The following is a 14,451-nucleotide window of genomic DNA, read 5'->3' on the forward strand; positions in this document are numbered from 1 at the left end:
AGAAGATCATCAGTTAAGAGGGAGTCTGTTGGTGCATGTTTTGTAACAGATGATCTTTTGTGTTTGTTAGAATTGAGAGCAACTGTCAAAGGGGAGACTGTTGGTGCATTTTGTGACCGTCGCTATGCAATTCTGACCAGCGGAACGCCACAGGCGAAGTTAGCACAACTTCGCCTTAGGCGAAGTTAGAACAACTTCGCCATAGGAGAAGTTGTAACAACTTCTGCCTTAGGCGAAGTTAGAACAACTTCGCCATAGGCGAAGTTAGCACAACTTCGCCTACTGAAGCCCAGGCTCGAGAATGTTTTATATATATATATACGTGTGTCTTGTTTAGGTTTAGTTAAAATCCAGAAATTAGTGTGTGTTTTGAGCAGTTTGTTTGTTTAGAGAGAGTAAGAGACAAGGAGAGTCGTGTGAGACGACTCGAGGTAGAGCTCACCTCGGGTCAGTCGTGTTTTCTGTTTGGTTACGGTATGTAACGTGTTTTGATTATTATATATGAATCTGCAGATTTGATTATCCCGTTCTTGTATTTGTTCGTGTATTTGTTCGTGTACGTGTTTGTGTTCTTCATCTTGTACACCATTAACGAGTCTAGGAGGATTCCGCACTCCTAGACCTCGTGCGGATCTTGTATCGATCGGCGACGCCCCCGGGGGGACCTACATGTGGTATCAGAGCCTTAGGCTCTTATGCTATGGTTCGAGATATGCGTTTTGGTGTTTCTGGCACGTTTCTGTGCGTTTCAGGCCGAACAGCGGTGCAGGCGAAGTTATTGTTCATCAGGCGAAGTTGCCGTCACTGTTCGTAGGGTTTCAGCGAAGATATAAGGTCTAGCGAAGTTATGGACAGGCGGAGTTATAGCCAGGCGAAGTTATGAACAGGCGAAGTTGACTTTAGGCGAAGTTAACGAGATTAAAAAAAAAAAAAAAAGAGTGTTTTGGAGTTTTCGTCTGTATCGCCAGGTGTACACGATTATTGTGAGACCGAAGACGTTGTTCCGTCAACGAGTGAAACTTGTTATCTCTTGGTCTTACGTGTGAACAAATACGTGTCAACTCTGGATATGGAGTTGAGTTTGTGAATGGGATATTGATTGAAACTGGATATTGACACATATTTGGGTGTTTGTGGGCAATGAAATTGTTGTTGTTCGAGGTTGACCAACTGAAGAAAGTCAAATTGAACTGAAGGTTTTGTCATTACTGGATTGCGGTCAGAGCATATTATTTATGTTATTTTCAAGGCGTTCGAGAATTGGATCCTGAAACGTGATGCTTATTTATTAGAGTGAAAATTCTGGAACAAGTTGGATTTAATCGGGAACTAAAGTGTTTATGTTCTTGATCGTTATCCCTGGTGATTGAAGATGCTTCAGATTAATTAATGGTCATGTGTTAGATTCTGTCAAGGTGGTTTTGTGATGAAATTGATCACTTGATGTTGAGTAGTTGAAGATTAAACCTTATCGTATGCCGACTAGTTGGTGAAGTTGTGGAGGACGCCCAACTTCACGTGTTGGTGAAGTCAGATGGACTCACATGATTGGTTGAGATGATCTACTGGCACGAGGATGCATGCATTTCAAAGACCTCAATCATTATAGTCAGAGAAGCTTACACTGAAGGGGAGATCTGATATGGAAGACGCTGGGTGATTGGTAGATTTGTGAAGCTACAAGACCGTTTCAGACACGGCTGGTTGAAGAGCAAATAGAAGATCACCAGTTAAGAGGGAGTCTGTTGGTGCATGTTTTGTAACAGATGATCTTTCGTGTTTGTTAGAATTGAGAGCAACTGTCAAAGGGGAGACTGTTGGTGCATTTTGTGACCGTCGCTATGCAATTCTGACCAGCGGAACGCCACAGGCGAAGTTAGCACAACTTCGCCTTAGGCGAAGTTAGAACAACTTCGCCATAGGAGAAGTTGTAACAACTTCTGCCTTAGGCGAAGTTATGAACAACTTCGCCTACTGACGCCTACTGAAGTTTATATATATATATATATATGCGTGTGTCTTGTTTAGTTTTAAGAATCCAGTAATTCAGAGAGTTGTGTGTTACAGTTTGAGTGTCGAGAGAGAACAAACAGAGAGAGAGAGTGTCGTTAGGGACGACCCGATGTAGAGCTCACCTCGGGTCGGACGTGTTTCTGTTTATGTTACGGTATGTAACGTGTTTGTTTAATTATTATTATAAAGAATCTGCAGATTTGTTTATCCCGTTCTTGTATTTGTTCGTGTACGTGTTTGTGTTCTTCATCTTTACACCAATAAACGAGTCTAGGAGGATTCCGCACTCCTAGACCTCGTGCGGATCTCGTATCGATCGGCGACGCCCCCGGGGGGACTTACACATCCTTCTCCAAAAGTTTGGTCATGGGTCTCGTGATTTTAGAAAAATCTTTGATGAACCGGCGGTAGAACCCAACATGACCTAGAAAGCTACGAATTGATCTCACAGAAGTAGGCGGGGGAAGATTAGAAATGGTCTCGACCTTTGCCCGGTCAACCTCTATCCCCGCACTTGAGATTCGATGACCTAGAACAATGCCCTCGCGAACCATGAAATGACATTTTTCCCAGTTAAGGACTAGGTTGGTGTCAACGCAGCGGGACATCATCCTCTCGAGATTTGATAAACAATGATCGAATGAACTCCCAAATACGGAAAAATCGTCCATGAACACCTCCATGGAGTCCTCGATCATATCATGGAAAATGGCCACCATACACCTCTGGAATGTGGCCGGAGCGTTACAAAGTCCGAACGGCATACGTTTGTAAGCAAACGTTCCGTAAGGGCAGGTGAAAGTGGTTTTCTCCTGGTCGTCGGGAGCTATCGGAACCTGGAAGTACCCGGAGAAACCATCTAGGAAGCAGTAGTACTGCTGACCTGCTAAACGCTCTAACATCTGATCAATGAATGGGAGAGGAAAGTGGTCTTTCCTGGTGGCATCATTCAGTCGGCGATAGTCGATGCAGACTCGCCATCCTGTCACAGTACTTGTGGGAATAAGCTCGTTCCTTTCTTTGGTGACGACAGTCATGCCACCCTTTTTAGGAACCACTTGGACTGGACTCACCCAAGCACTATCAGAAATGGGGAAAATGATCCCCGCATCAAGGAGTTTAATGATCTCCTTCTTTACGACCTCTTGCATTTTCGGATTAAGCCGCCGTTGCGGCTGGATGACAGTTTTGAAATTTTCCTCCATGAGGATTTTATGAGGGCAGAACGAAGGGTTGATACCCTTGATGTCGATAATCTTCCAAGCAATAGCCTCCTTGTGCTCTTGTAGCACCCTCAACAACTTCTCCTTCTCGACCTCGGTCAACGCAGATGCAATGATAACCGGAAGCTTCCTCTCTTCATCTAAAAAAGCATACTCAAGGTGGGAAGATAAATCCTTAAGCTCTAAGGAAAGAGGAGGACTCTCGACTGAAGGTCGGTCCATCGGATCGTCTCGTACGATCTCAGCAGACACGCCAGATTCAGGGGTATGCGACTCGGTGTCGTCATTTAAGGACTGATTGGTTACAGCAACCATTTCAATCTCCGGAGTCTCCCTATCGAGAATCTGGGTGTCGGAGGCAGATACTCCACAAATTTCGCTGAAAAACTCCCCGACATGCTCCATGATGGTATCAATGAAGTATAAGGAGTCATCAGCAGACTTGGGGTGTTTCAGTGACTGTCGAACGTCGAAAGTGACGTACTCATCCCCAACTCTTAAGATTAATTTACCCTCGCAGACATCGATCAATGCCTGTGTGGAGTGGCAAGGAATGGTCGGCCCAAGATGAGTGGGACACTATCGTCATCGTTCATGTCCAGGATGACAAAGTCCACCGGGAAGATGAACTTGTCGACACGAACAAGCATGTTCTCGACCACTCCTCGGGGGTATTTCATAGAACGATCGGCAAGCTAGATACTCATACGGGTGGGCCTCGGTTTGCCTAGTCCCAACTTGCGATACACGGAATACGGCATGAGATTAATAATGGCACCAAGATCTGCCAGCGCATGGACGACCGTATTATCACTCAAGATGCAGGGAATTGTGAAACTCCCAGGATCGGACATCTTTTCTGGTAACTTTCTCTGCAAGACCGCAGATCAACCAGCACTCAGAGGAACGGAAGAGACTTCAGCTAACTTCTCTTTGTTTGAAAGAATATCCTTAAGAAACTTTGCGTATTTGGGCATTTGCGTAAGTGCCTCAAGGAAAGGAATATTAAGATGAAGTTGCTTCAGAAGATCAAGAAATTTGGAGTTTTGCTCCTCGTCTCTATCCCTACGGACTCTCTCGGGAAATGAGAGTCTAGGTTTGTAGACTCTCGGTGGTGTGCTGGGTAATGGTTGGTTCTCGGCCTGTGCTGAACTTCCGGGAATGTGCCTTTGATACACCTTGGCCGGTGGAGACTCCAACTGAATCAATTCGTCTACCTGCTCCTCTACATCTACCGCAGGCTCTTTAACGACTCCTCTCGTCGCCTCTTGAATCACGGGCTCGCTACGTGCCCCCGCACCGCTCCTTGTCATCACAGCCTTCGCGAACGCCTTCAGAATTTGTTCAGTGTTACTTGGAAGTGTACCTGGCGACCTCTCATTTATACGACTTGCTATCTCTCCCATCTGACACTCAAGATTTTGAATTGACGCTCCTTGATTTCTCATGAATGACTCGTGCTCCCGGAATTTCTCTTGAGTTTCTTTGTGACTGGAGTCCTCTCGAGTCATGAGTTGCGACAGCATCTGTGTCTGCTGTGCCATCATCTCCTCTAACGTGGGCTTCTTCTCCCCACTACTCAGTCCCTCACCGGAATCCTGGAATAGGCTCTAACGTTGCTGGAAGCCGGACTGATTTCCGTTCCTCCAGTTGGAATTTTGGTTACCTCTCCACCCCGAATTATAAGAATTGAAAGAATGTTGATTTCGGTTTGGATTATTAACGAAGTTGGCTGCCTCCTCCTGGAAACCTACGGGGCACTGAATGGTATCGTGTCCCCCTCTACAGATCTCGCATAACTTACTTTTCACCTGCAAGTCCTTCACGATCTTTGCTAACGCTTCAACTTGTGCCGCAAGTGCGGTGCTCGTGTCGTCCGAATGCATGCCGCGTGATAGGGAATCAACGGTTTTGGTACTCTTAACTGGTGGTCGCTGGTATCCACTCATGGCTAAACCGTTAAACAAGGCAATGCACTCATCCGTATCTTTCATTGTCAGTAGGTTACCTCCTGCAGCTGTGTCGAGCATACTCTGAGTTGCGTATGTCACTCCGTTGTAGAACTTCTCAACAACCGTCCAGTCTTGTAGGCCGTGGTTCGGACATAAAGCAAGTAGATTTTTGAACCTTTCCCACGCCTCGTAGAAGCTCTCGGTGTCCTCCATCTGGAAAGAATGAATTTGGTTACGCAAACTAGCGGCCTTAGCCGGAGGATCGTATTTTTCAAGAAATTGGGCCTGCATGGCAGCCCAAGTAGCAATGGATCCCTGTGGGAGGGACTCAAGCCACAGACTCGCATGATCAACGAGTGAGAACGGAGAGATTCGGAGTTTGATGGCGTCTTCGGATACCCCGGCAAGATGAAACGTGTCGCAGATACGTGTAATACGAGTGAGATGAGAATGCAGGTTCTCATGGAGCAACCCGTGAAACTGAGCAGAATGAGCAATCATGTTCAGAACGTTAGATGGAATCTGCCAAGTCGTTTGAACTCCTATAGCTGGTGGAGCAATGCTGGATCTCGCGCCAGCATCGACCGGACGGGCCCGGTCTGCAACTGTCCTCCTCGGTGGTGGGTTCGCGTCGCCCATAATCCTATCCCTAATGACGGGTTCAGAAAAAGTAGGAGAAGAAAACGTATTACCGACTGATGTAGATGAACTGGAAGACGGTTTTGTACGACGTCTCTCAAGAAGCTCTCTCTCTCTGGTTCGGGAAATCCTTCAACTTCTGGTGGTCCTAGAGATCGAGTACGTCGCATACAACTATTAAAATAAATAAAAGAAATTATAATTAGCTAAACTATTTTAAACTAATAAACAAAACAAATAAAAAAGACAAGTAGTAAACAAGGCAAGTCCTAACTCGAGTCGTTCTTAATACGCCTCAAACTGTGTCCCCGGCAACGGCGCCAAAAACTTGATGTGCGAAAATATATATATAAATAAAACACAAGTCGCAACTAAGCTTTAAAAACCAAACAATCTATCCTAGTTCACACAAACGGCAAGTGTACCAATCGCGTATAGCACAGATGTAGAAAGTCCGGATATCGAACTCGAAGACACGTGAAAACGTTTATAATCACTAAACTCTAACCAAGACTCACCAAAATATTTAATTGATTTATTTTTGAATTTAATTTAACTACTTAACTTAACTGAATGAAAACTTTTGACAAAACTTTGAAAACTTTGGTTTAAATTCAATATATAAAGACGTCTACCTAGGAATGAATCATGTTGACAGAAATAACAAGACAACGGATTGAAAATATTCACGACACCGGTTATAAAAGATGACACAACTAAAACTTGTTTAAGAAAATCAAATTACCTCTCAGTCTCTCTAACAATCTCTAACTTATCTTAGTTGATTTTAAAGAATAAACCGGGAAAACAATTATTAACGTGTTCAAATGACGACTCTCCTCTCTGTCTCATCGACACACTATCCTAATGGAGACAAATACTATGTCACCAAGGATAGAGGAACAATTTAACTTAACTCAAATTAAACCAACTAATTACACATAAACACTCAAACTCGACAAGACAAAAACCCGCTCTCGCGCGGTCTTAATTCTAACAAGTAAAAGCAACGAGACAATATTACTTCTTATCACCTCTCGGTCTCAAAGAAGGTGTATTTTAACTTATTTTAGATGATTTATATTACCCACTTATCCCTACGGTTGTACACCCCGCAAATAAACCCTAAACACCAAGTCAAGAGTCTAACAAGCAATCAATTAATCAAAACTAATTCAATTAACTAATGCAAGAGGATTATAAGTAATAAAACATAAAACACAGCCATCACACACAATCTAATTTATGGTTTAGTTAAACATTACATCAATAATTCAAGTCTTGAACATTAACAATCCATTAAACAAGTCTAAACTACTCAACAATCATCTATCCTAGGTAGAACAAGCAAGTTTAGTTTAACATAACTTTTGGACAGCAGCAAACACTTAAAATAACAACCATAATACTCATCCAAATCATAATAAAACTCAATCCAAAATCAAGTATAATCAAACACACTTCAATCCTTAACTTAATGGAAAAACAATTAACTTTAAAGATCAAAATCAATATAGTTAAGAACATAAACAAGAAAGCAAAGTTTATGAGTGTTATACTATCAAATATGGCTGATAAATATGATGAATATTGATCCCTAGCTGCTGCCCCGATGTCCTCCTTCCTCTCCAGCCGGCAAAACAGCCTCAGCCGCCCTTCTTTTTTTTTTCTGCCGCTGCTACAGTGGCCGCGATCGGAAGTCTTGGCTGCCTAGGGTTTTCTTTTTGAATTCGGGTTCTTGGCTTAGATAATGGCTGATAACTCTCATAATTAACTTCATATATTATTATAAAAGGCTTCTAAGATGTGGGCTTGAGTCGGGCCTTGACTTATAAGTTTGAAAATTGACCAATTAAGCACCTAAACTCTTCAATTTTAACTCTTTTTTCCACCAAACCTCATAGCCTACAAGTAAACAATCAACTTTGTAAAATTAAGCATAAACAAACCATAAAAGTTAATAATTATACTAAAAAGCAATTAAAACATGATAAAAATGATACGGAAAGTAAATGTGTTTTACAAAACATCACACAATAACATTAATAAAATAGGAGAATGAGAATCTGGCTTCCAATTATTAAAGGCAGCTGTAGCACACAACATTAATAAGTGGTTAGACAGACTGACAACGATTGCCAATTGTGAATAGAGCACAACTCTCGGTTATAAGGCCTATAGAGACAACGACTGTCTGTATAGATACGTTTAGCCTCATTTTTGCCCACTTTAAGTCTCCAGACAGCCGTAGCACGTAACAGGAGAGTAAAGTAATAGTTGTCCTAATACATGTTGGAACCCGTATGATTCGTATAAATAACAATAACCACTAACAGATCCCAGATCTGATTTTATACTATTAATACGATTAAGGATCTAGTTCATAATTAACATTGATTCAGTGTTATATATGTATATCTATTATCAATATATTATCTGTATAATATTAGGTGAAGCTTGAGAGAGAGTTTGGACAACAATTTGTTAATTAACTCACCAAACTTCTTTAAAACGTGAACAGGAGTTCACTATATATAGAAGGTGATCTGGTTCGCTAACATCCCCTAGCAAACCAGCCTCCCCTTCGTTACATACATTAAATTAGCGAAACACCCCCTGATTCATTAACATCCCCTAACGAATCAGGAGGGAACACATTTACTGACTAGTTCTCTAACATCCCCTAGCGAACTAGCCTTTAACTTAGCGAACTAGCTATTAAATTAATTAATTATTACATTAATTAATAAACAAAAATGTTAACAATAAATACAAAGACTCAAGATGCAAAACCGTGCACTAACAGACACCCCCCTCGTCTTGAGCTCTTTGTCTTTAACTTATTTGAAGCGCTTGGACTGCCAGTCTCTGCAACTATGAATTCCATGTTCATGACACACACGAACAACTCGTTGGAATTGCATAGCCAGGTCGTAATCTTCACAGCGCTCGAACAAAATCTGCTTCCTGAAGAGCACGTCATTGTCGGTCTCTGATAAATTAACCAACCACATCGGGTCGATTATCTTGATAAACTTAGTCTTCAGACCTCTTCCCAAAACAATGACGGCCTCGCTGGTGTGGTTGTCATAATACCAGCGGTTGAAAGACAGATAAATATCTTGTGGCATTGTCTTCACAGGAACCTGCTTCATTGTCTTTGGAGGCTTCACCTTCAAAACAAGTTTCCTCCAGCCAGTCCTTGGATCAATCTCATCTATACGATTTCGTCTAGGGACTTGAGGCTTAAAGAACTTGAAGCCGTGATTGACCTCAAAGAGAAGATGCCGATGAAACATATCAGCATGCTGGTGACCCCCACGATTTATAAACGAACGTCTCGCGAGGGTTCATACATCCCAACGCGGTAGAGTTAAAACGTCTCTTATAAACTCATAATACTGAACACCCTTCTCCCATTTGATTATACATACCTTAAGATCTGAATCATAAGCCCATGAAACAATGTCACCGTGTACCTTTGAAACGGTCTTGAAGGTAGTCACCTGATTAGCCTTAACCCATGAAGCAGCAGTATCTTTTCTTTCTTGATCTACATAACGATAAGCACTGATAATTTTACCCACTTTATGACGTTTGAACCATCTTTCTACGTCCTCATCAGTTACTTCTTTGAGTGAGGGTACTGTTCACTGCACAACCTTTTCCAATTCATCCTCAGTCTCTTTAAACACCTCTTCTTGAAATACCGGAGCACCTTGATCAACGTTCGTGTGTTGATACAAGTACGGGTACTCATCAGCAGTCACATCCTCCATTTCTACATCCTCGTTCTCATAAATAAAGTCCGTATTCATCTGAAGTGACGGATCAACTTCCAAACCTTCCTCATTCTCTACCTCAACATCGGGCTCAGCTTCTAAAGCATTTAGCTGATCATCATTCAGCCCAAGTAGTATAGAAATCTGCGTTCCGTGTCAACGATCTTTCTACAAACTCCCCAACCTCTAACTCATCTCTATTCACCACACTCTTAACCACCCCTGATCCATCAACAAATATCACTGTGTTAGCTGCAAACATATCAATTGGCTTGGCAGCTATTAGATCTTGATAAATAATAATTTGTTTGCTCGAATCATCACCGCCACTAACACCAGCACCAGAGGATGAACCATGCGATTGTTTAGGCTCACCTCCTGCACCGGATTCATCAGGATCTTCATCGTCGTTCTTGAGTTTCTTTAGGGCATCTTCTTTACTAGTTAATTGTAAAATTAACTCTTCTTGTTCTTTTAACTTCACCACCTGAGACTCAACAATCGCACGCAACGATTTCGTCTCCTTCTGACAAAATGAAACGTAACTCATCAATCGCTTCTGATGTTCCATGAGTCGTTCTTGGTTCTGTCGATCTGCTGCCATTTGATTATCATAAAGATGCAGTAGATTTAACAGCATCTCAGTCTGACGACCACGTGGCAAGTTGTATAAGGATGGGTGTACCAGTTGAACAGGTCCTTGAGGCCGAGTGATTCTCATGAATGAGACATCACTAGGCGGAGGTGGAGGAGGAGGAGAAGTAGTTGTTGGCGGAGGAGGAGGTCTCATTGATTTAGTAGGAGATACTGTAGACAATGCAGCAGGAGGTCTCGGTATCTCGGTTAACACCATTTGAGGAATAAGACCGAGCCTCTCGTGTGACACCAACGTCGTTGTCAAAGTAAGCATCGGAGTGCTAGTAGTTAGCAGCACCGCCGAGCTTTGAGGCGTTGTATGACGTGGTGGTGGGGTTCCAATGATTACCCAAGCCCCAGCAGACACACGGTGCTTCTTTGATGGTTCACCAGTAGCTACAGCTTTACCCTTTATTTTTCTTTCCAGCTGAGCTTTCATGGTGGTAGCTAGAGCAGCATCGACTGCATCTTGTTGTTCTTTAAGAGCTCGTTCACCAGATCCACCATCACCATCATTCCCATCACTATCACCATCATTTTCTCCACCATCACTGTTCCCACCTTCTCCCCCTTCACGCTTGGAATCCGAATCGTCGTGGATCCAGCGCTCATTAGGAGGACATACATAATCCGGATTGATTATATGACCAATCATCCGTTTATTCTGTGGTTTTTCCTTTCTATAAGTTAACATACGATGAATGGTATCTGCTGTCATATGTTCCTGATGAAGTACATCGTTCACCAACGTCCGATCAATCACCAAATTCGGAATCAAATCTTGAATAATTAGCTGTAAAAAGCGAGGATACATCAAGAATTTCTTTGACTGAAGAGTTTGCTGAACCTGTTCCTTCAATGATCAAATACTAACTCTGAATAATTATACGGCTTGTTCAGAATCAAAGCAACAAAGGCCGACTGCACACTCAGTCTACACTCATCAAATCCACCCCGACGGCCACTCATACAATGAAGTAAAACGTGTAGCAGATACTTGTATGGTGCACACACCCTATTCTTATTCAACATGGACTGAAGAATATTTCCATTACAGTGCAAACGGGTGAATAGTCTTCTAACTAATGACCTGTCAAATTCACTCGGGTAATCGTCATTATCATCGAATTGAAGTACTCGGCTAATCGCTGCAACATCAATTGTAATTGGAGTTTGATTGATTGTAGCCCTGATGATCTGATTTTCTTCAACATATGCAGCCGTGTTCCAAAATTGTCTGATAATACTTAGATACACCTTTGGTCTAGCAGTGATAGCATAGTGTATCTTTGATCGTCGTAAGAAAGTCAACAAATCTCCAAATGTTTCCAAATCAGGTACATCTTGATCAACATAAGCACAAATGTTGTGCTTTTTATCAAACGGCAATAAGATCACTTCAGCTTGTTGATCCTGTGGAGGTTGTTCTGGTGGTGGTTGATTTTGTTGTTCTTGATCAGCCATGTTTTACTGTATAAATAAAATCGAATATGAGAAGAGATATCAAAATATATCAACATATCTATAGATGGTGTTATACGTAATCAAAGGAAATGTAAATTAATATATTTACGCTTATTAGACGTTTTAAATTCTTTAATTAAATTAATTGAACATCTATTTAATATAATTAAATTAAAAAAAATGAAATGTCATTCGTTAACTTCTCACTGATTCGTTACAATACTGTATCGAATCATGCGATTCGCTATCAAGTAAATTAACTAACGAACTGGACATAGCGAATTACTATATGATTTTGACGAACTAACATCTAGTTCGTTATATTTTAAGCGAATCCACACCTGATTCGTGTAGAATCTTAACGAATTGGACACGAAACAGTCCCAATTCGCTCAGACTAACGAATGGTCCAATAATTCAGACTTGTTCTTTGACTCGCATAGTCAAGGTCAAAATCAGGAAGAACAACAACAGTCAACATTATAAACCCAGATTCAATTTGGCCATAACAATCGTTGAATCATCGAGATAATGATCTCGTTGTACTCGGAATCACGCTCTTAAGCTAAGATCGATGAGATTGAGACTCAACATCTCTAACTACCTAGGTTAAATGAACCCACTGTAGACACCGATAACAAGTAATCATAATTAACCCAGCAAACAACAATCAAATGATGATTGAAGTCCACCAAGGGTATCGAAATCACATTCCGATCACAATGACAGCTAAATCATCAAGTTATTAACATAAATTATACATAAATAGGGTTTATAAACTCGGAAACCCTTAAAACACTAAAAATTCATATTTAACTATCAAATCTTAGCCATTTTTGACTAAAATTAGATCGCCATGATCGGATATACCTTAGAAATTCAAATCTATCCTTGAAATGTCAAAACAAGAAGGTCGAGATTTTAGAGAAAATTTTGAATAAGGTTACTTTAAGGTGAAGGAAGAAGGCGAACAGTGGAGAACTTGTGGAGAACTGTTCGTTTTCTTGCCTTTTATAACCTTGCACACAACCCGAGGTACAGCTGGCATGAAGTAGGCACTTCGTTTGAATTAACGTTAGCGAATTAGCCCATTCGTTAATTAATTCGTTAACTTAGGTTAACGAATCACTTCCTGATTCGTTACATTAAATTAGCGAATCAAGATATGATTCGTGGCGTGATTCGTTACACACACAAACAGCAAACATTATGTCGGGTCGAGAAGCAGTTAAACACATTAGAGAACCAATCATAGCACGATAAAGGGTCGGATCAACGGTATCCTCCAATTCATCCGGTGATAAATTGTGACCCACTGGAAGAGGAGTAGAAGGGATTTTTCCGGCAGTAATCTTGAACCGTTCCAAGACATCGTTCACATATTTTGTCTAATGAATGAAGATTCCCTTATCAGACTGGTGAACCTGCAGCCCTAAAAAGAAATTCATCTCTCCCATCGAGCTCATCTCGAACTTGGTCTGCATAGACTTCTCGAACTCCTTACATAATTTTTCGTTCGTAGACCCAAAGATTATGTCATCAACATAAATCTGAACAAGCAGAAGATCATCACCAATATTCTTGTAAAATAAAGTGCAGTCAACCATTCCACGTTTGAAGCCGTTATCCATCAAATGGTCGGCGAGCGTGCCATACCAAGCTCTCGGGGCTTGATGAAAACCATATAATGCCTTGTTTAAACGGTAAACACGGTCAGGATAATCAGGATCCTGAAAACCTGGAGGTTGTAGGACAAACACTTCTTCGTGAAGTACCCCATTTAGAAAGGCACTATTAACGTCCATTTGATACACTTTGATGTTCTTGTAAGCAGCATAAGCCAAGAAGATTCGAATCGACTCTAATCTTGCCACTGGCGCATAAACCTCAGTGTAATCAATACCCTCTTGCTGATGAAAACCTTGCACCACTAAACGTGCTTTGTTTCTGACAATCACCCCTCGATCGTCCTTCTTACACTTAAATACCCACTTAGTCAGAATGGCTTTCTTGACTCTAGCAAGTTTGTCTATTAAGTCCCAAACACCCAAACGTGCAAATTGTTGTAATTCTTCTTGCATAGCTTCTACCCAAGAAGGATCTTCAAGTGCCTTACGAGCTGTCGTTGGCTCAACTTGAGATAGAAAGCAAGAGAATTTAGCAAGATTTACACTTCCCGAAGAATGTAAGTTAGTGTAAGAATGCAATATGTTATTATCACTTGACGAAGCAACTTGATGACGTGTACGAACGCCCACATCAAGTTCTCCAATGATGTTTTCCTGTGGATGATATCCATGAATCCGAAGAGTGCGATTCTCAGGAACAACAACATTATCAAATAAGTTAGTGTAATGTTCACCCAACTCAGGAGATTAAACATTATTCTCAACTACAGAAGCATTATCATCAGATGAGGTAGAAGCAGTATCAAAATTAACAGGAATTTCGTTTTCAGGTTCTTCAATTGGAGCAGCAATTGGAGCTTCAACGTCATTTGAACTTGCAAATCGTGGAATTTCCAAATGTTCTTCAAAATATGCCCGAACTACATCTTCATCTGGATGATCAGTTGATGGGGTGAAAGAATTAAATAGGCCATTATAATCAAACATCCATTTGGGACCTTTCCCTTGTGAAGGAGTAGTGTACTTCTGACAATCAACATGGTACCACTCTTCGACACAACCAAACGTAAAATTGAAAACTCGTTTCTTAGGTGACGCATACCCTAAGAAATAA

The sequence above is a fragment of the Bidens hawaiensis genome, unplaced genomic scaffold (assembly GCF_021521415.1).
Source record: "Bidens hawaiensis isolate Kalapana, Puna unplaced genomic scaffold, B.hawaiensis_p1.1 tig00006273_1, whole genome shotgun sequence".
Classification (NCBI taxonomy): domain Eukaryota; kingdom Viridiplantae; phylum Streptophyta; class Magnoliopsida; order Asterales; family Asteraceae; genus Bidens; species Bidens hawaiensis.